Source organism: Macaca nemestrina, chromosome 17 (genome assembly GCF_043159975.1).
Source record: "Macaca nemestrina isolate mMacNem1 chromosome 17, mMacNem.hap1, whole genome shotgun sequence".
NCBI lineage: Eukaryota > Metazoa > Chordata > Mammalia > Primates > Cercopithecidae > Macaca > Macaca nemestrina.
This window is the reverse complement of record NC_092141.1, coordinates 48,078,028-48,102,287: the sequence shown is the minus strand read 5'-3', so window position 1 is coordinate 48,102,287 and position 24,260 is coordinate 48,078,028. Positions and strand designations below refer to the sequence as shown.

Genomic DNA, 24,260 nt, shown 5'->3' with positions numbered 1-24,260 from the left:
GTGCAGTGGTGCTATTACAGCTCAATGCAGCCTTGAGTTCCTAGGGTCAAGTGATTCTCCCACCTCAGTCTCCTGAGTAGCTGGGACTATAGGCGTGTGCCACCATGCTGGGCTAATTTCTTTCTTATTTTAATTTTTTGTAGAGACAGGTTCTCACTTTGTTGCTCTGGCTGGTCTCGAACTCCTGGGCTCAAGTGATCCCCCCCACCCCAGCCTCCCAAAATGCTAGGATTACAGGTGTGAGTCATTGTGCCTGACCTTAGATTCTTTTTAAATCAAACTGCTATAATCCATCAGGGACTATTCCAACTAGGGACGCAATGACAGAAGATAAGACCCTGTCCTCATGGCGCTTATATTCTATTCTCAGGCTCTACACGGTTGCCTTATTTCCCCTTCATTTCAAGTGCTACATGGCTAGGATAACTTTATTCTGTGCCTACAGCACAAAGCCTACTGCAGACAGTGCCATATGCCATCTGCGCTGCTGCTTTATGTTCCACTGTGCAGACACAAAGCATGGGACTGATGCTCCTGAGAAAGGTAGCAAGCTTCAGCCATCACATGCTATCGAAGTGCCTCACTTACTATTGGGTGCTCTGAGTTGTTTCCTCATATTTTCTAGGGCACCTGTCCTTTAGGTGACCTGACGGTCAAGTCTGGATGTGCAGTCTAGTACTTACCCTGAGGCAAGGGAGAATTTTCATTATTTCTTTCATATCCTCTGACAACACTGGGCCAGAATTTTAGCCAAATTATTTCTACCCAGTGGCTCCCAGTTTAACAGTACATTGGCTTAGAGTTTATTTATTACAGCTTGTTGGCTGAATAGTTTAATCTCTTATCTGTGGCCATAATCATTTTCCAGTCTTGGTTTATCTTCCAAGATTTTTTAAAGTGAAATAATACATCATTATCTGAGACTTCTCATTAGAACGAGAAGAGAGAATATTAGAAAGCTCTTGGGATTAATATAAACATGTACAACAGCTTCTCTGAGCTTTTAATCGGTCCTTCACAACAAGTCCCCTACACTAATGACTTAATGATGTTTGGCAAAACGGTGCACTCAATCTGGTCTCGGACTCCAAAATATCTCAATACCAGGAATTAATTACATAGAAACTCTGTGTATGTGTCTCTAACAAAAAAATCCCAGGTCGCTACAGCTTGCAGATCTATTTTTATGAAACAGCTCAGAGAATACAAAGGACACTCCATTATAAACGACTGAATATCCTGCTGAAAATGTCTCAAGTGAGTGCTTCTACATGATGCCGCTAGGCCTATAACAAATTGGGCTGCCAAAAAAAAAAAAAAAAAAGAAAAAAAAAAGAAAAAAACAGTGACATTTTACCTGTAGTTTTCTAGTAAGGACAGACATCCCCTCCTCCCTCTGGAGTTCATAAGGTTATCCTTGTGTTAATGACCACACACAGCAGACAGATTCAGTCTTTCTGCTTTTCTTTCTTGTAGAATGATTTCCCTAAAGCCAATGTTGGGCAAAATGCCACTAATACCGCCATAAAGCCCCTGCAGTGCTTGAAGGGAGAGGCAAGAGATAGAGGGTTAGGAGGTAATCAAGCTTACAGATTAAGCCTTAGTAAAGCTACAAGATGAGCACAGCTCTTGGTGTTTATTAACTCTTCTAGTACTGAATACTACTCCTCCCCCACCTCATGGCACACAACACAAAGGTCTTTTCATCAATGGGCCTGAAAGGCAGGCCTGCAAGCTCCAAGAATAGCCTGTCTACTGGGGCTTTCTTTGGTGTCCAATACAGTCAGGCAACAGTTCCTACTTTTCCACATGATGTTAAAATTATCCATGACTGCAGACAATGAAATTTTTCTGTCCATGCACTGACATCTGTGAGGGCCAAGTATTGTAGGTACTGTATTGTAGATTAAAAAAAAAAAACAGAAAAAGAAAAAGTCTTTTTCTCTGACAATAGGAGTCTGGAATAGGAGTCTGTTATTTTAAGGAAAAACTTAAAATAAAAACAAAAACAAAAATTCAATTTTAAGGGCAAACAAAAACAAGTTTGATTAAAATTAAATAGCTGTTTCTAGCAAGACCTTCTCTACTAACCTACCTGGGTGGAAGTTTTCTAAGGATTGAGTATTTTTTTTAATAAAAAATGCTAATGTTAGGCTAACAGCCCAATTTACCTAGCAATGGCATTTCTAGTCACTTGGTGCATTAAACTAGATCCAATAACTCCTTTCCACCTCCTGAATTCCTCAACCCAAGTCCAGGAAAACATTGTATCATTTCTTAGACTGCAATAATTAATTACAGAATTTCTGTAATAAACTGAGGCTCATTACTTTGCAAAGCTCCAGTGTCTTCATATAGGGTGCATAAACTTCATTTGTTCTTTCCACATTTTGACATTCTTAAAGGCTATACCCAGGATGTTAAATTTGGGGGTACTAATTCCTGAGGAATATTTATTTGATTTTAAGACATGAAAAATTTCCCACCTCTATTTGATAAATTATATTCCTTTACCCTCACAACTTAAAAGTTATGTCAATTACCCAGCTGAACAAAAACAATTTTATATTATACATTTGTATTGTAACATTGTTAAATGAATTAGATAACAATGACTACGGCTTTCCAATCATAATTTGAGACAGATAAATCTGTACTTTATTGATAGCAGAAGCAGATAGCCCTAATCACTAAACACCAGCACGATCTGGTTTCTGTAGGATAATGACCCATCTCTATATTCATAACAACAATGTCATTCATCATAATTCACATTAAAAAAAGAAGAATAACTCTAGTCAACCTAATGGAAGAAACGTGTGAAAAGTGATTGGATGGGTAAAACTCTGTATGCAGCTGGAGAGTCCTAATTGATTATATTGTGCTGCAACTAAGCCTTCTGCTTGTACATCAGATCTTTATCTAACTACATTTCAATTGATTTTCACTGATAGTCTTCTTTTTTATGTCTAAGGTTTAAAGTACTAAACTAATAAAAGGATAAAAGACTGTAATACAGATTTCAAAATATAATGTCCAAGCAGGACTTCCATGGAATAAGAGTGCAGATTGAGTGTATACAGCCCACCAGACCAGAATCTGTGAATTTTGATTTAAAATAAAAAAAGAGATTGGGATTAAAGTCTGTATTTAGGCCGGGCGCGGTGGCTCAAGCCTGTAATCCCAGCACTTTGGGAGGCCGAGACGGGCGGATCACGAGGTCAGGAGATCGAGACCATCCCGGCTAACACGGTGAAACCCCGTCTCTAATAAAAAATACAAAAAAAAACTAGCCGGGCGAGGTGGCGGGTGCCTGTAGTCCCAGCTACTCGGGAGGCTGAGGCAGGAGAATGGCGTGAATCCGGGAGGCGGAGCTTGCAGTGAGCCGAGATCTGGCCATTGCACTCCAGCCTGGGTGACACAGCAAGACTCCGTCTCAAAAAAAAAAAAAATAAAAAAAAAAAAATAAAGTCTGTATTTGAAGAGTCTGAAGCAAAATACCAACTCAAACATTCAAAGATACAAGTGTCTAATTTTTTATGATAGAATGTAGAGATATAGGACAAAAGATTACCCATTTAGTAGCTATAATATATAGTCTTATGTTATGTACATATTCAATGTTTAGTCCAAAATCAAAATGCCATGAATTTAGCTCTTTCATTAAATAATGATGGGTTTGGAAACAAGTCAGGTGCAAAAGATAGACACTATATAACTTCCACTTAAAAGACCTACTAAATTAATTGGTATACTAAATAAAAAATCTCAAAATAGCACTGCTGAACAGAATATAGAATAAGGGTATAAACCACCATCCTTGAGAATATATTTTGATGGTTTAATTGCATACACTGAGTTAGACATATTTAAAGTGCAACATTTACAAGTTTTAACATATGTATACACTCATGAAATCATCACCACAATCAAGATAATAAACATAGTATAGTGATCACAGCCAAGGGTTAAATCATGCCCCTTTATAATCCATCTCTCTTCTTGCCTCATTTGTATATCCAGGAAACCACTTCTTGCTTTCAATTACCACAGATTAGTTAGCATCTTCTAGCATATTATAAAAATGAAACCATACAGTATGTATTCATTTGTTCTGGCTCCTTTTGCTTAATTATTTGAGATCCACCCATATTATTCCATTTATCAAGAATTCCTTCCTATTCATTGCCAAGTAGTGTTCCATTTTATAGACAAATACCAATTTGTTTCTCCGTTTACCTGTCAAAGGACATTGGGTTATTTCCAGATCTTGACTACTACAAGTATATATAGCTGATACTAACCTTTCATGTACGGTTCTTATATGGACAAATGCCTTCATTTCTCTTGGTTAAATATTTAGGAATGGAATGGCTAGATCATATGATAAGTGCATGTTTAATGTTTTAAGAAACTACCAAGGAGTTTTCCAAAACATTTGTATAATTTTCTCTTTCCAAAAGCAATGTACAAGAGGTCCAGTTGCTCTGTGTCCTTGCTCCAAGACTAGGTATGTTCAGCATTTTAAATTTTGGGATATCTAATAAGCATGTAGTGGGATCTCATTTTTGTTTTAATTTGCAGATCTCTAAGGACTAATGATACTAAACATTTTTGCATATACTTCTTTGCCATCTATATATCTTCTTTGGTGAAATCAGTTCAAATCATTTGCCCATTTTTAAAAATAAAAGATTGAGGCCAGAGTACAGTGGCTCATGCTGATAATCCTGGCACTTTGGGAGGCTGAGCCTGGAGGATCACTGGAGCCCAGGAGTTCAAGACCAGCCTGGGCACTATATACAGTGGGACCTTGTCTCTACAAAACATTTCAAAAATTGTTGGGGCATGTTGGCACATGACTGTAGTCCCAGCTACTTGGGAGACTGAGGTGGGAGGATCACTTGAGCCAAGGGGGTAGAGGCTGCAGTGAACCATGATAGCACCACTGCACTCCAGCCTGGGTGACAGAGCAAGACCCTATCTCTAAATAAATAAATAAGTAGACATTACACAATTTTCAACCTGTCAGAAAAAACACAACACTGACAATAGGGGGACAGGGCCTCGGCCTTTTGAGGGTTGGGTTCATTTTTTCTTTTACTATCAGGAAATAAGAATAAAAATATCATTGAGTAAAATGAAAACAAAAATAGGCAGAAAAAAATTTTCTGGTTAATGGCTTTTCTGGTTTTATATCTATATATAAAGCCAGAAAAATAAATATATTAGCCATATATTAAATATATATATACATAATATATTAAACAACCATATCTTACCTTATAAATAAGGTTCACAGTTTAGGGAAAATATTTCCTCTACATTTTAAATTTGTCCAAATTTTTTTTTTTTTTTTTTTTTTTTTTTTTGAGACAGGGTCTTGCTCTGTCTCCCAGGCTGGAGTGCAGTGGCACAATCATAACTCACTGCAGCCTTCCCCTCCCAGGCTTAAGCGATCCTCCCACCTCAGCCTCCTACAGTAGCTGGGACTATAGGCCATACTGCCACATCCAGCTAATTTTCTGTTTTTTGTAGAGCTGGGGTCTCACTCTGTTGCCCAGGCTGGATTCTAACTCCTAGACTCAAGCGACCCTTCTGCCTCAGTCTCCCAAAGTGCTAGGATTACAGGCGTGAGCCACCACACCTAGTCTCAAACTTACCTATTTTTTAATTCAGTTGTTAGCTTTCCCATTCCTGACTTCTGAGTTTTTTATATTTATATATTCTGGATACAAGCCCTTTATCAGTTGGGTGATCGGAAAATACTTTCTCCCAATATGTAGCTTCCATTAATATTTTCTTCCAGTGAACCACAGTGTATTGTTGGTGGGAATGTGAATTAGTACAGCCATTATGGAAAACAGTATTGAGGTTTCCCCAAAAATTAAAAATAGAGCTATCATATAATCTAGCTGGGACAGCTTTGAAATGATCCCAAACTTTCACATAATTTGCTACATTGGTGACATGTTTGGCTAAGATAAAAACATGGAGTATAATGCCCTTCCCCATGACAATGTTACGTCACCCCTTATCAGACCGCATATGTGAGTTATTGGTCTCAACCACTGGACTCCAAAACACATGTAAACCCAAGAGCTTTTTTTCCCCACTGTGTCATCCAGGCTGGAGCACAGTGACACAATCATAGCTCACTGCATCCTCAAACTCAAGTGATCCTCCTGCCTCAGTCTCCTGAGTAGCTGGGACCATGGTCATGCACCACCACACCCAGCCAATTTTTATATTTTTTACAGAGATGGGGGTCTCACTAAGTTGCTCAGGTTGGTCTCGAACTCCTGCCGACAAGTGATCTTCCTGCTTTGGCCTCCGAAAGCGCTGGGATTACAGGTGTGAACCACCCACGCCTGGCCTAACCCCAGGACTTTGACAAGACACACTGAGACCTCAGGACGCAGCAGGCCTACTCTTTGTCAGCCTTCAAGCTATTCTCCAAAGTCTCACCCGCCAATACCTGCGCCACTCACTAGTGTAGAAAGACTTGTGTGTGGTCAAACCATCTCTCCTGAGAAGCTCTCATAGAAAAGTACATATCGAACTGTGATTAGACTTTACTTCCACTGAGGCCTGATTCTATCTTAATTGAGCTACCAGAATTCAGCAATTGGACTCTAGATAAAAAGGAATTCGCTGTGTCTATCAAGTATACTCCCTACAAGATTTTTTTCTCATTTTCTCCCCCTGTTTGAGCATTGTAGGGGGGCAGGGAAGATAATCTCTTTGTATGATAATACACCATGTGATTATTGAATCACACTTTGGCCATCTCCTTATTTCAACCATACAAACCATGAGCAATCCTAAAACTGGGTATATACACAGAGGAAAGGAAATTAGTGTGTTGAAGAGATATCTGTGCGCTCATGTTCATTACAGCACTAGTCACAGCAGTCAAGTTATAGAATCAACCTAAATGTCCATCAACAGATGAACAGATGAAAGAAAATGTGGTACATATGCACAATGGAATATTATTCAGCCTTAAAAAACAAGGAAATCCTGTCATTTGTGACAACATGGATGAGCTTGGAGGACATTATGCTAAAATGAAAAGAACCAGGCATGTAAGGACAAATGACCTATGATCTCAATTATAGGCATATTTGATAAAAAATCAAGTTCACAGAAGCAGAGAGTAGAACGGTGGTTATCAGAGGCTGGGGTGAGGGAAATGGTGAGATGTAGGTCAAACGGCACAAAGTTTTAATAAGGAGTAAGTCTCTTGAGATCTGTTTGACAGAATGGTGACTACAGTTAATAATTTACTATTTATACAGTTAATATACTGTACATTTCAAAATTGCTGAGAGTAAATTTCAAGTGTTTTTACCACACACAAAAACAATCATGTTGTACATCACAAATATATAAAATTTTTATTTGTAAATTTAAAAATATTCAACTATTTTCTTCCGGTGTGTAGCAACCTATTAATAGTATCATTAGAGGAACTGACTTTCTTGATTTTGATGATGTCCAATTTCCATTTTAAAAAATGGATTATACTATTGGTGTTAAAATGAAGAACTAAGGTTTGATTTTTCTCTGTTTTTCTGTTTTTATTTAATTAATTTCCACTTTGATCTGTATTATAGTTTTTGGGTTTTTTTGTTTGTTTGTTTGAGATAGGGTCTCACTCTGTCACCTAGGCTGGAGTGCAGCGGCATGATCATAGCTCACTGTAACCTCCAACTACTGGGCTCAAGTGATCTCCCATCTCAACCTCCTGAGTAGCTAGGACTACAGACCTGCGCCACCATGCCCAGCTAATTTTCTAAAATCATTTTATAGAGGTGGGGTCTTGCTATGTTGCCCAGGCTGGTCTCAAACCTCTGGCCTCTAGTGATCCTTCAGTCTCAGTCTCCCAAAGCACTGGGCCATATTATATAGTTTTTTAAGATGAGAGGTGAGGCCACTGATTTGAGACCATTTTTCTTTTCTAATATTGGCATTTTGTGTTATAAATTTCCCTCTAACTACTGTTTTAGCATGTCTCACGAATTTTGATATGTTTTAATTTTCATTTAGTTCAAAACTTTTTTTTTTTTTTTTTTTTTTGAGACAGAATCTTGCTCTGTCACCCAGGCTGGAGTGCAGTGGTGCTATCTCAGCTCACTGTAACCTCTGCCTCTCGGGTTCAAATGATTCTCATGCCTCAGCCTCCCAAGTAGCTGGGAATACAGGTGTGTACCACCACGCCCGGCTAATTTTTTCTATTTTTAATAGAGATGGGATTTCGGTGTTGGCCAGGCTGGTGTCGAAATCTTGGCTTCAACTGATCCTTCTGCCTTGGCCTCCCAAAGTGCTGGGAATACAGGCATGAGCCACTGTGCCTGGCCTCAAAACAATTTCTAATTTTCCTTTTTATTTCTTAAATCTACGAGCTACTTAGATGTGTTAGGTTCCAAATATTTGGTGATTTTTGCAAATCCCTTGTGGCTACTGATTTCTAATTTAATTCCATTGTGCTCAGAAGACACTTTGTATAACTTAAATCCTTTAGCTTTACTGAGGCTTGCTTTAGGACTCAGAATATGAATTACTATTATTATTATTTTTTGAGACGGAGTCTTGCTCTGTCGCCCAGGCTGGAGTGCAGTGGTGCGATCTCGGCTCACTGCAAGCTCCACTTCCCGGGTTCATGCCATTCTCCTTCCTCAGCCTCCCAAGTAGCTGGGACTATAGGTGCCTGTCACCAAGTCCGGCTAATTTTTTTTTTTTTTTTTTTGTATTTTTAGTAGAGACGGGGTTTCACTGCATTAGCCAGGATGGTCTTGATCTTCTGACCTCATGATCCGCCCGCCTCGGCCTCCCAAAGTGCTGGCATTATAGGCATGAGCCACCGCGCCCAGCCAGAATATGAATTATCATAGTAAATACTTTTTGTGCACTTGTAAAGAAGGTGGTTCTGCTGCTGGTAGTGTTTTTTTGTTTTTCAATAAATGTCAACCAGATTAAGTTGGTGATTAGTGTTATTCTAAATATTCTATCTCCTTCTTGCTGATTCTTTGTCTATTCTATTGAGAACTAAGAAAGAGATGTTGAATCTCCAACTATAATTGTGTGTTTACCTAATTCTACACGCAGTTCTATCAGTTTTGTTTCATGTGTTTTGAAGCTCTGTAAAGAGGCAAACATTCAGAATTGATATGTTCTCTTCATGAACTGACCCTTTTGTAATTACAAAATGTTTCCTTATTCTGTGATAATATTCTTTGTTCTGAAGTCTACTTTGTCTATTCATATAGCCATTCCTGCTTTCTAAAGCTTAGTGTTTGCTGGGTGTAGTGGCTCACGCTGGTAATCACAACACTTTGGAAGGCAAAGGTGAGAGAATCAAAGTCCGGGAGTTCAAGAACAGCCTGAGCAACACAGTGAGATTCCATTTCTTTCTTTCTTTTTTTTTTTTTTTTTTTGATACGGAGTCTCGCTCTGTCACCCAGGCTGGAGTGCAGTGGCACAATCTCAGCTCACTGCAAGCTCCACCTCCCGGGTTCACACCATTCTCCTGCCTCAGCCTCCTGAGTAGCTGGGACTACAGGTGCCCGCCACCACACCCGGCTAATTTTTTTGTATTTTTAGTAGGGACGGGATTTCACTGTGTTAGCCAGGATGGTCTCGATCTCCTGACCTCATGATCTGCCCGCCTCAGCCTCCTAAAGTGGTAGGATTACAGGTTTGAGCCACCGCGCCTGGCCGAGACTCCATTTCTACCAAAAAAAAAAAAAAAAAATTTTTTTTTCAATTAGCAGGGCATGGTGGCACATGCCTGAAATCCCAGCTACTCAGGAGGCTGTAGCAGGAGGATGGCTTGATCCCAGGAGTTTGAGGCTGCAGTGAGCTGTAATCGTGTCACTGCATACCAGCCTTGGCAACAGAGACAGATGCTGTTTCAAAAAAATAAAAATAAAACAAAATTAGTGTTAGCATAATATATCATTATTTCTATCCTTTTACTTTTATCCTATTCATGTCTTTATATTTAGGTGAGATTTTTATGGGCAGGATATAGTTGATTCTTGCCTTTTTTATCCAATCTAACATTTCCTGTCTTTTAATTGAGTGTTTAGAGCATTTACATTCAATATGACTTTTGATATGGCCAAGTTTAAATCTACCACCTTGCTAAATGTTTTCTATTAGTTCATGTATTTATTCTTTGTTCCATTTTTTCTTTTTTGTTCCCATGCATTCTTTTGGATCTACTCAGTATTTTTAGGATGCCACTTTATCTCATTTGTTAACTGATTAGCTACACTTATGTTATTTCAGAGGCTGCTTTAGAATGTATAGCATATATTTGTAACTTATCTAAGTCTACACATTTAGGATGTATTATACCACTTCATATACAGTGTAAGAACCTTACAACATTTTTCTCTTTATCACTGATTATAAACAACTTAATTAGGAGGTGCCGTGGGTCTTGCTTTTAAGCAAGGAAGGCTAGAGGAATTTAGAGGAAATTTTGTCCCACTTTTGACACAAAAATCTTGTATCTGTTTACATGCAAATTATGAGATTTTCCAATCTGGCTAATGGAAACAGAAATTACTCCCAGCCCTGCATAAGCTCCAGTGAATGTTCCCCCTGATCTTTTTAAGTGGCTCTTTCCTGGGCCTTGGGTAGTTTCCCATGTGCTCAGCTGAAGGCTTGCAGGATGTCCTCTGTAGATCTCTAGAATGTTCTCTTTCTGTGTGCAGCTCTTTCCTCTCGGGGATTCTGCCCTGTGAAGTATAGCCACCTTGGCCTCCCCAACCTCCCACCTCTATCTCTTCCACTCAGGAAGACTGCTGCACTCCACCTGGATTTCCCCTTCCTTCAATATGTACCGGCGACAAGCTCTGACAACTGCAGGGCTCACTTCATTCGTTTCCCATCTTTCAGGGATCACTATCCTTAACTGCCTGTTACCCAAGACCTTGAAAATCATTACATTGTATTGGCTGGGCGGCTCACGCCCATAATCCCAGTACTTTGGGAAGCTGGGGCGGGCAGATCACGAGGTCAGGAGATCAAGATCATCCTGGCTAACACGGTGAAACCCCGTCTCTACTAAAAATACAAAAAATTAGCCGGGCGTGGTGGTGGGCACCCGTAGTCCCAGCCACTCGGAAGGCTGAGGCAGGAGAGTGGTGTGAACCCTTGAGGCAGAGCTTGCAGTGAGCCGAGAACACGTCGCTGCCCTCCAGCCTGGGTGACAGAGCGAGACTCCGTCTCAAAAAACAAAAACAAAAACCATTACATCATATCATTGTTCAGTTTGTTTCAAGCGGAAAGGTAAGTCTGGTGCCTGCATTTACTGAAGGCCTTGTACAATCCGATGTGTGGAATACCCAATTAATGATTAGAAAGCGAATGTTGGCCAGGCGCGGTGGTTCATACCTCTAATCCCAGCAGTTTGGGAGGCTGAGGTGGCGGATCACCTGAGGTCAGGAGCTTGAGACCAGCCTGGCCAACGTGGTAAAACCCCGTTTCTATTCAAAATATAAAAATTAGCCAGGCGTGGTGGCGCGCATCTGTAATCCCAGCTACCCGGGAGGCTGAGGCACAAGAATTGCTTGAACCCGGGAGGTGGAAGTTGCAGGGAGATAAGATCGCACCACTGCACTACAACCTGGGCGATAGTGCAAGACTCTGTCTCAAAAGAAAAGAAAAGAAAGGAAAGTTAATTATTTCATTTGCAGAAAAATCAACTCACAGAAATTGGATCAAAATCTATTTTAAATGAGATAAGTAAAAATGGTCTCATATCCATAGATATTCTTGGCTTAAAAACAACCTCAATACATTATCTTATCACCACCACCACTGTCTGAAAATCAAATGGTCTTTAAAATATGTTTAACAAATAAAAAAGTATAACAATTTTTCTGACTCTGTGTTTATTTATAAAGGTTGGTGTGGAGTGCTTCTAAAATACACTGAGGAATCCTTAAACGAAACAATTCTATCTCAGCCGGGCTCACACCTGTAATCCTAGCACTTTGGGAGGCCAAGATGGGAGGATCGCTTAAGGCCAGGAGTTTGAGACCAGCGTGGTCAACACAGTAAAACCCCATCTCAATTTTTTTTTTTTTTAATAAAAAGGAAAGAAAAGGAAAAAGAATCCTATCTCATTGCACAGATAGGTTACCCATATACAAAAATCTCAAACCAAGTTATTATACTTCTATGTAAAGGACTGGGCACATAAAATGTTACCTTCATTCTAGACTTCTTAAAAACTGTTAAGCTTAATATGATTTGCCATTTTGTTTCAAGTGGAATATGTTAAACATTATTTAAAAGTGGGTTTAAGGGTAGCAATTTACAGTTAAAAAGAGTTACAGTATTGTCTGAACATAAGAATGACATAGGTATTAGAATTGTTGAGAAAACATCTTTCTTGATGGTGAGATGTTAATAATATGAACTATATGCTAATGTTAAATAATGCATTGGCTGGAAGTACAAGAAGAATCCCTGTATATTGCTCCTCAAAATAAATAATGATTTTGGGATGATTCATTTAAAAGCAGGCCCCTGTCTGATCTCAGCACATGTGAGAGGATTTATCCACACTTATGCCTTGAGAGGTGAGACTTTTCCATTTGTGGGCTTTAGGAAACTAGGCAAAATGGTCAGAAATCAGTTTATACTACTCTAGACATTTCAGCATCCTTCTATTACTCTAGGACACAACTGAGGCGAACATAAGTCATTCCAAAACCATACTATATAATGATAACATAAGGCATGAGCAGTTATATTTACAATGACTATAAGCCTTCAGAAGAAGTTAATGAACTGAGACTGACCTTGATCGCTGACTCAGATCCTGCAGCACAGGGCAGAACCTGCTCCTTCTCCCACATTTGCCAACCTTTGCTACAACAGTAATCAATTTGCTGTCTTGATCTCTCAAGCATATCATACATTTTTTGATCTACCATTAAGCCTCAAACTTGTGGCCTAATTAAATTACTGGGGAAAAACACTCTGGAATTCTAGACTTTGGCAGGAGGGAAAATTAGAGATAAATATTTGAAAAGGTGAGAAAATTATGACCTAATCTCCAGGCATTCAAAGTCCCTGTTAAAAATAAATTAGCTTTCATTTGATTGCATGTATTTTTTACACAAAAAGGAGTCAGCCCATTTTGCAGGATGGTAATTCAATGCCAAATACAAAATATAGGAGAAGGGAGAAATAGAAAAGGCTCAAGGAACAAGAGAGGTCCACATGATAGATACAAATACAGAGTTGGATCAAAGAGTCATTAAAAAGATCTTCCAAAGAGTGGGAGTTAACAGAGGGGAAATTGTGGAAGGGTAGAAAAAACCCTAGAGTTAGAGAAATCAAAAACAGACAGAAGGAGACAGATGGGAAAAAAGAAAAGTCAAACCTGACCCAGCAAATGAAATAAGCCAATGCTTAATTTTGTCAATGGGCATAAATTTCCTTTGTTTCCAATGAGTGATAAGAGCCAATGGAGAAATAAAATGGTGTCTATCATCAGGAGGCAGGCAGTGCTGTATCATACCAAAGAGGAGAGAAGTAAACCTATAGTTACAGCAAATATCGAAATGTAGGTTTTAGCAGTGAGGCCCGTGTACAGGTGTCTAAGACGGTGAGAAGTAGGCATGGGGAACACAGATGAGACCAGAAAGCGTAGAAGAAAATAGCAATCATGAAAGCACAACAAACAAAATGCAAATCACAGCCCTTCCCTTTGTATGAAATGCCCTTCCAAATACTGCCACCTGTTCAAAGGCAATCCCTACAAGAAGCACCAGTCCTAATAAACAGGGTTTCTCCTCTGATGTCTGGGCTCTCACAGCATATGTATGTAAAGCTCTTCTGTGTCATTTCCTTAAGTTTACCTTGTAGTCCAGTTTTTTAGAGGTCTACCCTATCACACTGTAAACTACTTGAGTCAGAGGACCATCTTTTCTAGTACCTACTGCCTAATGCCCAGGGTATAGCACACAGTTTCACAGACATCTGCTGGATCATGTCAGAAGCTTAAAAGTATCTATAGTGAGATTTTATTTCCCTCTCAAAAATCTAAGTATCTATAGTTCAAGGTGAGTGTGTAGTTCAGGTGAGAGACTGGTAGTCAAAAGACCTGAATTCTAGATCTGGCAATATCTTGCTGTATAATTTTAAGCCTGTATTGCTAATCTTTCTGAGTTTTATCTTCTTTTAAGGAAGTGGGACTAGATAAGGACTTTATCAGTGTTACAATTCTAATATTATGATAAGCATTTACTCTCTGTGCCATTAATTTTGCAATTACTCATATAGTGCCTTGTGGTATTTCTTCATCTTTTATTGAAATGCACTTATACCTCATCTTTCCTAACAAAGGCTCCTTGAATTAGGAAAAGTTTTCTCACCTCCCACACTGCTAAAAACACAATAAACATTCAATAAATATTTACCTATTTCACAAAATAAATAGATTCTTTAAGGAAGTGCTCGGCTGGGGGTGGTAGCTCATGCCTGTAATCCCAGCACTTTGGAAGGCCAAGGTGGGAGGATCGCTTGAGCCCAGGAGTTGGAGACCAACCTGGCTCTCCATGTTGTTCTAGAGATGAAGTAGTGAGTAGTAAGACTCCATCTCTACAACAACAACAACAACAACAACAACAACAACAACAAAATTCACCAGTCATGGTGGCACACACCTGTAGTCCCAACTAATCAGGAGGCTGAAGTGGGAGCATGACCCTACCCCAGGAATTGAAGGTCACAGTGATCTATGATTGTGCCACTACACTTCAGCCTGTGTGACAGAGTGAGATGACGTCTCTAAAACTGAAAATTAAAAAATAATAAAAAGTTCAGGCTGGGTGCAATGGCTCATGCCTGTAATCCCAGCACTTTCAGAGGGCAAGGCAGGCGGATCACTTGAGGTCAGGAGTTCGAGACCAGCCTGGCCAGCATGGTGAAACCCCATCTCCACTAAAAACACAAAAATCAGCCAGGTATGGTGGCACATGCCTGTAATCCCAGCTACTTGGGAGGCAGAGGCAAGAGAATTGCTTGAACCCAGGAGATGCAGGTTGCAGTGACCTGAGCTCACACCATTGCATTTCAACCTGGGAAACAGAGTAAGACTCCATCCAAAAAAAAAAAAAAGAGAGAGAGAGAGAGAGAGAGAGATAGTAATAATAATAAAATGTTTAGGAAAAAAAAAAAGGAAATGCTTTATGGAGCTACTTGCTATTAGAAGGGCCTGATGCAAACTGCCTTTTAACTAGTAAGCAGTTTGGAGGGAAGACCATGATGAAGCTACAGTTAAATAAGATACTTTATAGGACAAAAAATATGCCATGAGGGAATTCAAGGATTTTGCTTGTTGATAATCCGCCAAAAGGAATCCTGGGAAAGGTGTTTGTTTTGCAAAGACTAAACTAGCAATTACAAGGAAAAACTTATGAGATTCAGTTTCCTTCATTCATCAAGAAGCTGAAGCAGCAATTACCTACTTTAGCTATATCCTTACCATCATAAGAATTATGTAGTGACACTTGGTGGAAAGACAAAATTTAGATTTACAAAACCTCAGTTTGACTTCCAGCTCTGTCACTTAGTAACTATGCTGAGATAACCTAACATCTCTAAGCCTCCATTTACTCATCTATAAAATATAAAATAGTAATTCCTGCCTCTTTGAGTTCTTTCAAGAATTAATCCAGGTAATGTAAGTGAACAGTACTCTATAAATTATGACTTTTTAAAAACAGAGAATTACTTTTTAAAAAAGAGAATAACTTTTTTAAATAGTTTTTTTTTTAATAGTTTTAAAAATAGTTTTTAAAAGTTTTTTTTTTTTTTTTTTTTGAGATGGAGTTTCACTCTTAGTGCCCAGACTGGAGTGCAATGGTGTAATTTTGGCTCACTGCAACCTCTGCCTCCCGGGTTCAAGCAATTCTCCTGCCTCAGCCTCCCAAGTAGCTGGGATTACAGGCATGTGCCACCATGCCCAGCTAATTTTGTATTTTTAGTGGAGATGGGGTTTCTCCATGTTGGTCAAGCTGGTTTCGAACTCCCGACCTCAGGTAATCCACTCGCCCTAGCCTCCCAAAGTGCTGGGATTTCAGGCGTGAGCCACTGCACCCGGCCTAAAATGTTTTTTAAAAAAACCTCTTTTTTAAAAAGTAGAATAACTTTTAAAAAATAATGTAAATGTACTCAGAGTGCATAATACTACTGAAAATATATGTGGCCAAGATAAATATTGGTGGGCACTAAGGTTAAGTGCCCTTTTAGGAGAGGATCTGGCTTCTTTGGTGAGTTCATTCTAATTTCTTTGGATCCCAAGGCTCCTTTTGGGAGAAAAGTATCTAATTACATGCTGTTGGTTCTAACAGAGCTTCCTTTGAAATACATCAGATAACTAGGGAAATTATTAGGTAAGGAAAGGGCATAAAAAAGGAGTAAGAATTGAATGGGTAGAAACTGTTACTGCTTGCCTTCTCCCAGGCAGGCATGTCAAGCACTCTGCTTCTTTAACAGCCACCTGCATGGAGAACCAACTAAGGGTCATCACTGTTCAATCCGAATGCCCATGTGGGGTTTGTTTGTTTGTTCACCTTTCCATAATGGACCCAGGAAAGTGATCCAATCAGGAAATGAATACCATATTGGGGTTCACAGAATATTCTTCTGAATGAACAGGTATCTTATCCATCATTTGTGGATACTAACTCATAAGGAACTAGAAGATTATGAAGCATGCTATCTTAGTCCATTTTCTGCTGCTATAACAATACCACAGACTGGACAATTTATAAAGAACAAAGGTTTATTTGGCTCAGTTTTGGAGGCTGGGAAGTCCAAGGGCATGACACCAGCCTCTGGTGAGGGTCATTCTATGGTGGAAGATGGAAGGCAGAAGCAAGCATGTGACAGAGCAAGCAAATTGGGCTGAACTCACCCTTTAGTCAGAATCCCACTCTGTGATAACCAGCCCACTCCTGCAATAACTAACCTACTCCTGCGATAACAGCATTAATTCATTCATGGGGGTGGAATCCTCATGACCTAATTGACTCTTTTTTGGTAGGGATGGGGTCTCACCATGTTGTCCAGGCTGGTCCCTAACTCCTGTCCTCAAATGTCCTCCTGCTTTGGCCACCCAAAGTGCTGGGATTACAGGTGTGAGCTGCTGTGCCCAGACCTAATCACCTCTTAAAGGCCCCACTTCTTAACACCTTTTCATTGGAGATTAAACTTCCAACACATGAACTTTGGGGACATATTGAAACCATAGCACATGTTTAATACGAAAACTACTCTGAACATAATTTAGTATTTCTTTACAAATTTAGAAGATAATTCAACATCTTGCCATTGATTCAGAATTACTACACACATGATTCCACAGTACTTTCATCACTTTCTATTAGGGGCTTTATAAATTTCCCAATATTGATGTTTCAAAAAATAAAAAAAAGTCATATCTTTATCATTGATTTCAGTGTCCAAAAATCTGGTAATTTCAAATAAATCTTTGATTTATTCGAGGTTTTTTTTTTTTTTTTTGAGATGGAGTTTCGTTCTTGTTGCCCAGGCTGGAGTGCAATGGCGCAATCTCGGCTCACTGCAACCTCTGCCTCCCGGGTTCAAGCGATTCTCCTGCCTCTCAGACTCCCGAGTAGCTGGGATTACAGGCATGTGCCACCACACCCGGCTAATTTTGTATTTTTAGTAGAGACAGGGTTTCTCCATGTTGGTCAGGCTGGTCTCAAACTCTCGACCTCAGGTGATCCTCCCACCTCAGCCTCCCAAAGTGCTGGGATTACAGGCGTCAGCCTGGCTATTTGAGTTTTTAAAAAATTTGTTTGTTTGACTTTTGGGTAGATGGAATATTGCTACTTCTTAATTTACATTCCATAAAGGACTCTGAAATGAAACCTTTAAACTAATAAAGACTCTGGGAAGCTTTGCCCTGGAAAAACATACTGTAATTATACTTCAAATCTAAAGTATCTTGGTCATTCAAGTGTTAAGAGAATAGAAACCATCCCATCTCCTAATAGTTGAGAATTGATCTGCTAAATTTTAGTGTAGAAAAAAACCTTTTTTTTTTTTTTTTTTTTTTGAGATGGAGTCTTGCTCTGTTGCTCAGGCTGGAGTTCAGTGGTGTGATCTCGGCTTATTGCAAGCTCCACCTCCTAGGTGCACGCCATTCTCCTGCCTCAGCCTCCTGAGTAGCTGGGACTACAGGTACCCGCCACCACGCTTGGCTAATTTTTTGTATTTTTAGTAGAGACGGTGTTTCACCATGTTAGCCAGGATGGTCTCGATCTTCTGACCTCATGATCCGCCCACCTTGGCCTCCCAAAGTACTGGGATTACAGGCGTGAGCCACCACACCCAGCCTAAAACCACTTTTTAAAAATAATATTTATCATGTGTGCTGCAGGGTTTTACTCATTTAATAGGAACATCTCCTCTGGTAAATGTATTCTAGGCACTCACTATTATGACATATAATCAGTGCTGAACAAATATTTGCTGAATGAATGTGAACAGAATGTTGCCTTGATCTTTTCCCAAAGTAAGACTAAACTTCTAGGATTATCTATAAAACTTACACAAGATATATATGTATATAATTTATTAAGTAAAAAGTTCTCACATCGTGTTGGTCCTCTTGAGTGTCCCAAATAATAACAAAAAGCAAAACATTAAGAATGTAAATAATACACTTTTCTTTCTCATATTCCATTAGAAGTGGTTCCTCGGGTTGCAGCCTCGGCTGGAGACGTTGCTCCTCCCCAAGGAGGGCATTATGACATGGAATCAGTTTCAGAAAGAGAAATATATCCCTGAACTGGTTTACTTATTATTTTTGTTTTCAACAACTAAAAGCTGAAAACTGCAAAATGTTATTGGAGAAGTCTGCTAAAATAAATGCAGAGTCCAAAAAAATCAGTGAACCATACCAATAAGGCTTATTACTGGAATCATCTTGGTCTTGCTGCTGTACAACAGACTGTAGCAGGAAAAAAGATAGGCAGATATTCTGTCAGGATATCTCCGAATAAAATACGGTGTGTATACCTATCCTTTCTCTATATCTATGGTATGAGAAAATTCATACCATATAAAATGGCAAATGATATGAAACATTCTTCTGTTGGGAATGCAAAGAAACCCAGCTGGCAGGAATACCCCTTCCATTTGCAACTCTCCTTCTCCTGTGAAATGATTCCCTACCTATTCCCATCCCACAGAGAATCGGAATCTTAACTAGGCTCCCACTTCCTATGTGAACCATACCCACTCCTGTAAGAACCATGGCTCCATACACATTGCAATCACTGTTTACTTACCCAGGATATTTTCCAATAAAAGATCTTCAATTTTTACTGAAGAAAAACATGGTGCAGGACCAGGATATGTACATTTCATTTGGGGTAGTAAAACCATCCACATACAGATCAAACTTTATATTCTCTCAACCAAATCTACAACCAGCCTATAAATATAAATCAGCTCTACATTTAGCTGGCTATTAAACACGAATTTAGGATTTCTTAGTAGAAGGAATCCAATTTAGTTATGGCATTAAATGTGTGCTTTTTGCCTCAGAGAGAGTAATATAATTGAATTCTGACCACCGCAGCAGATCCGTGCTGCTCATCTTTGTCCAGCAATCATGTGCATAAAGGCCAGAGAAGGCAGTACTACTACTTTTCCAGAACAAGTGATGAGTTAAATATAAGCTGAGGAGAATGAGTTCAACCAACCAGACAGCAACTCAGGCACCATGAAACTGCAATTGCGGGGGCTGGTATGTGTGCTGAGGGGAGGGGCGCTGGCTACTCCCCTCCACCAGCAACCACTCTACCCTCCGTTGACATCACCTTTCCAGATGGCCTCTTCAACCACCACTAGACTGTTCAAAATAAAGACTTCGTCTATCTTTTCATTCAGAAATGTGTACATTGAGGCAAAATAAAAGAAAAAAAGATACTGATATAATCACATGATTAATCAAATATTGCTTAAACCCATAGCACATTTTGTGCCACTATCTCTGTCTTTTAAAGAATAAATTTTAAAACACTGTGCTCTGTGGTAATGAAATTGGAACAACTGCTTTAAATTAAATGCAACAAGTGGACCTTGTAACATGATCAAAATCCATCCCAGGCCTTTTCTAAATTCCAAATGTAACCAGAATACCTCTTTAACAATATTTGATAAGAAATATTTAACACTTTTCATATATTTCCTGTAATTATACATTTATAACAAAATGTGGATTTACTTGGCAGCCAAACCAAAACGTCTCATATTACTCTCAGATTGCAACTCTTGCTGCTGAAATACAGTATACTAAAAATGAAATAACTTTTCCATTTTAATGTGGTTATAAGCTTCCTGCTAGGCTGCAACCTAATTGAGACTTTTATGTTAGCTTTTTTAAGACATGCTATCCTTCATCATCTGCAGAGTATTTTAACTATAGATCTCTTGTAGTCGTCCCAAAGTTGACACAGGGAAGGGGGATGGGATGGGAAGAGGAAGGCCACTTTATCAAAGTCAATGGAAATACAAGGTATTAATTATGTTAAATGAAGAAATATGGGCATTTAGTTACATTTGTGGGTCAGAAATATTTTAATCTGTCGCTGCCAGCCAGCTGCCTCTCCCTGACACCCCCTCCTTGCATTTACATCAGCTGCAGGAACACATCAAAGCTCCAAAATGTGGAGGAAAGCCACCACAAGTAGGGCCTTCCTCACCCAACCCCCGCTTCAAGGTCGCTGTTTTAATTAGAGTGACCATAGTGTGGTCCACTACAATCAGTAATAAAACCATGACCTTTTTTTATATTTTGGAGGCATAGATGGTAGAAAAGTTGGTAAACCATCAGCCCTAGGCATTTTTTCTTAAAAGGCCCTAGTAAATGGAAAATACAATTTTTGTGATATTTAGAAAAGAAAACAAATGGTGTACTCAATTGCTCCCAGTCAAAGCAAAGTTGGATCACACAGATGCAGCTGACTTTTAAGCTTTGCTAAGCTTGCCAAGCATACCATGCAGGAGCACAGTCACAGGGAGGGGAGACATACTTGTCTGCCATGATGCCCCAGCAAGTTTTATTAGATCAGTGCTCGGAAATTCCGTATATCACCCATCAAGCATGGCAATGGCAATTACCTAAATGCGACATATTCACTATATGACTAGTGGAGGGACTTTTACAAGGTTATCCAGGAAATTTAAAAAAAAATTAACTCAGACTATTTTTATAAAGTTTTTCTGATCAAGGAATCAGATAATATGTTAGGAAGTCACGTCACTATTAACAAGCAAAAATTCTGCAAAAAAAAAAAAAAAAAAACCACCCCACTTTAAATGATAAAAAGCAACTTTTTAGTGAATGGTACTTCCTTGCACTTAATTTGTATCTTTGAATTTAATAGCATATAAAGATTTTGGACAATTGTATTTATAGATTGTTCTATTTTCAATATATATTTTCATTTAAATCAAAGATACCAGCGAGACTCTGTCACTACAAAAAAAAAAAAAAATCAAAGATACCAACCACATATTTTTTTCTTTTACTTCAGTTGCAGAAAATTCTCAAAGGTATTAACTTAACTTGTGCATATAAATTTAAAGAAACTAATCTTTTGCATAGAATACACAGGCAAACACAACTTATCTGTTCCAGGATTGGATTTTGAGAGTTCTTATGGTAGATTTTTAAAAATAGGAATTAATCAGGATGAGGCACAAATAAACCAGATTTTTCTTGAATGTTACATTACAGGTAGAAAGGAACATCTTTTAGGCAAAAACAAAACAAAACACAAAAACAAAGAAAGGAGGACTCCAGTGAAAAGACAAAGGGCCTCCCTCTCCAGGCCTCTGAAAAGATGAAGGCAAGGGTGTTCTCACTACTGTGGAGTCATTCCAACCTTAATCAAATGTCTGCACTTCAACATAGCTCTCCCGCCTCCTCGAGGATGTCAGAAATGCACAAGGTTACTATCTGAAGAGATGTGTGAAGATAGCTGCCTGGAGTTTTTGTAATCTTCAGAATTCAATAAAAATCCACATATCTCGGGTCAGACTTACCAAATGGTTTTAAGTCAGGAATAAAAGGATTTAGAAAGATGTTCACCTGAAATCATCTCACAATTTTCTTCTTCATTTCACACACTACTTCTTGGGGGGAAAAAATGAACATTTTACTTTTACTGAGAGTTAATTGTTGTCAGAGGTAATATCCACCCACACAGGGAATTTAAACTAAAACCAAACAAAATCTCTGAAAGCTGATACTGGGTATACCGCCTTCGATATCAAACCACAGCAACATTCAATTTTGAAAATAAGCAGAGGTAAACATATTGATTTTCTGCTCCTATGTGTAATTCTTATTGAGTAATCAAAGGCAAAAGGAAAAAGAAAAGAAAAACCTAGCTGAGACAGTGAAGACTATAGCTCTATTCTCACACTTATTAAAGGATAAAATTTATGAATATACATAAATTCACAAGTTTGTGCTTGAAATGAGAAAAAATATGGTTATATATTTTGAGTTATTGATGTTAAATTGTGTCAAGGAAATACGCAAGCTGATATATAATTTCCTTTTACATAACAAAAAGGATCTATTTCTGACAAAACATGAACTTCTAATCAAATTTCTGATTAGAAGTTTTGTTATTAGAAGTTCACTTTTGTTATTTGCTAATTTTTGTATTTCAGTTAGTATTTTTAAAGACCTTCATTTTAAATAAATGTAGTCAGACTAGTCTGGCTTTCCAATGAAATCTAAATCAAATTCCTTTATCGGAGCTGCCTTACTGTCTCATGTACTATCCCTCTTTCCCTTTAAGCAAATATCATTATCAGTTAACCCGCTATTTGTGCAACTGGGGTTTTATTGTTAAGGCATAGATATTGAAATTATTTAAAAGCCTGGATGAAGATAGCATGATATGTGATGCAAGAGTAATGCAATCTGTCTAATCTCAGCTAAAGATTCACTACCAAAATTCCCAACAATTATAATAGCTACATGAACTCAGTAAAATACTTCTTAAAAAGGTATCAGCAAAGTTGGTCCAACTTGATTTTTAGAATGACCTACAGATTTAGTTTAGCTACATTAAAGCAGCTGATTTTGAGTTAAAGCATAAAGCAAATACCAGCCACAAGTCATGCACAATATTCTATCCCTTTTCCTAAAAAAATGACTGAAACACTTGAGAAAAACATGGCATAAAGGCACAAGTACTAACATTACAAGACATTTGATGGGTCATGTAAAGAATAAGAAATCATCTCCCAGATGTTTGAAAGACAACAAAATAAATCTTTCCATGAATGTAGAAAAAATGTCAGTATAAACAAAATATCCACGATTAAATAAAACTTGAGGTGATCCAAACTGACTAGCATTTTACAATATTAATGCTAATGGTTAAGTCTTTTTGAAGGTTTAACAGGTCTCATAAAAAAAAGAGTTGCATATAGGAAGGAGAAGCAAACAGAAAACTAGTCATACATGGTAAGGAATAAGGAAAGAAGAGATATTTCAGTCAGAAATATACAATAGCAGTTTTCAATATTGCATCAGGAAATAAGGTAGTTAGAGAAAAGTTGCAATCTAAAACAGAAAACACTTTTAGGAAATGGCAAAATTAAAACAGAAGTAGATATGTAAAATAGATGAATGAAGACAAGGTCTTCCTGCACCAAGGGAGTTGTTTAGGAGAAACAGTGTCCGTTTGTGGCCAGCGATAATACTTTCCATTCAATAGAGTTTGCAGCTTGCTGATTCATATGATTGCAGGCTGGCGCCCTGCTGGCGAGCCTCTCCACTGAAATTAAATCCACTCTCTTCAGTTATAAATTATAATGCTCTATAAACAACACTCCCATTGGGAATGGGGAGGGGGGAAGAGAGAGAGAGAAAGAAAGAGAGAAAGAGAGGAAGAGAAGGAGAGGCAAGAGTGAAAAAAAAAGAGGCAGGGAGGGAGAAAAGAGCTGGAGAGGGAGAGCGTTTCTGCATAGTCCACTCACTGTTTAATGTTCTGCTCTTCTGCAACAAACAAGGGGAGTAAGTCTTCCACAGATAGCACTCCTGCCGTAATTCCTACACTGTTTGATGTAGAGCCCAGAAAGGAAAGTGGGATAGTAATACGAGTCTAAGAGGAAAAGCACTTAGAAATCAAGGAGTCTATAAGATGAATAAAAGATAAAAGAGA

The 24,260-nt window shown here is 38.6% G+C and overlaps 1 protein-coding gene and 1 long non-coding RNA gene across 12 annotated transcripts in view; both read right to left on the bottom strand.

Annotated features, from left to right (window-relative positions):
- LOC105476856 (BCAS3 microtubule associated cell migration factor) overlaps positions 1 to 24,260 on the bottom strand; it is a 710,244-nt gene that overhangs the window by 215,297 nt on the left and 470,687 nt on the right. The window lies entirely within an intron of this gene.
- The window catches only part of LOC139359591 (uncharacterized), a 75,061-nt gene that overhangs the window by 8,257 nt on the left and 42,544 nt on the right, over positions 1 to 24,260 (bottom strand). The window contains exon 2 of the long non-coding RNA XR_011615678.1: positions 1 to 24,260. This exon is cut by the window's left edge and continues 8,257 nt beyond it; it is cut by the window's right edge and continues 17,282 nt beyond it. This is a non-coding gene — a long non-coding RNA (uncharacterized lncRNA).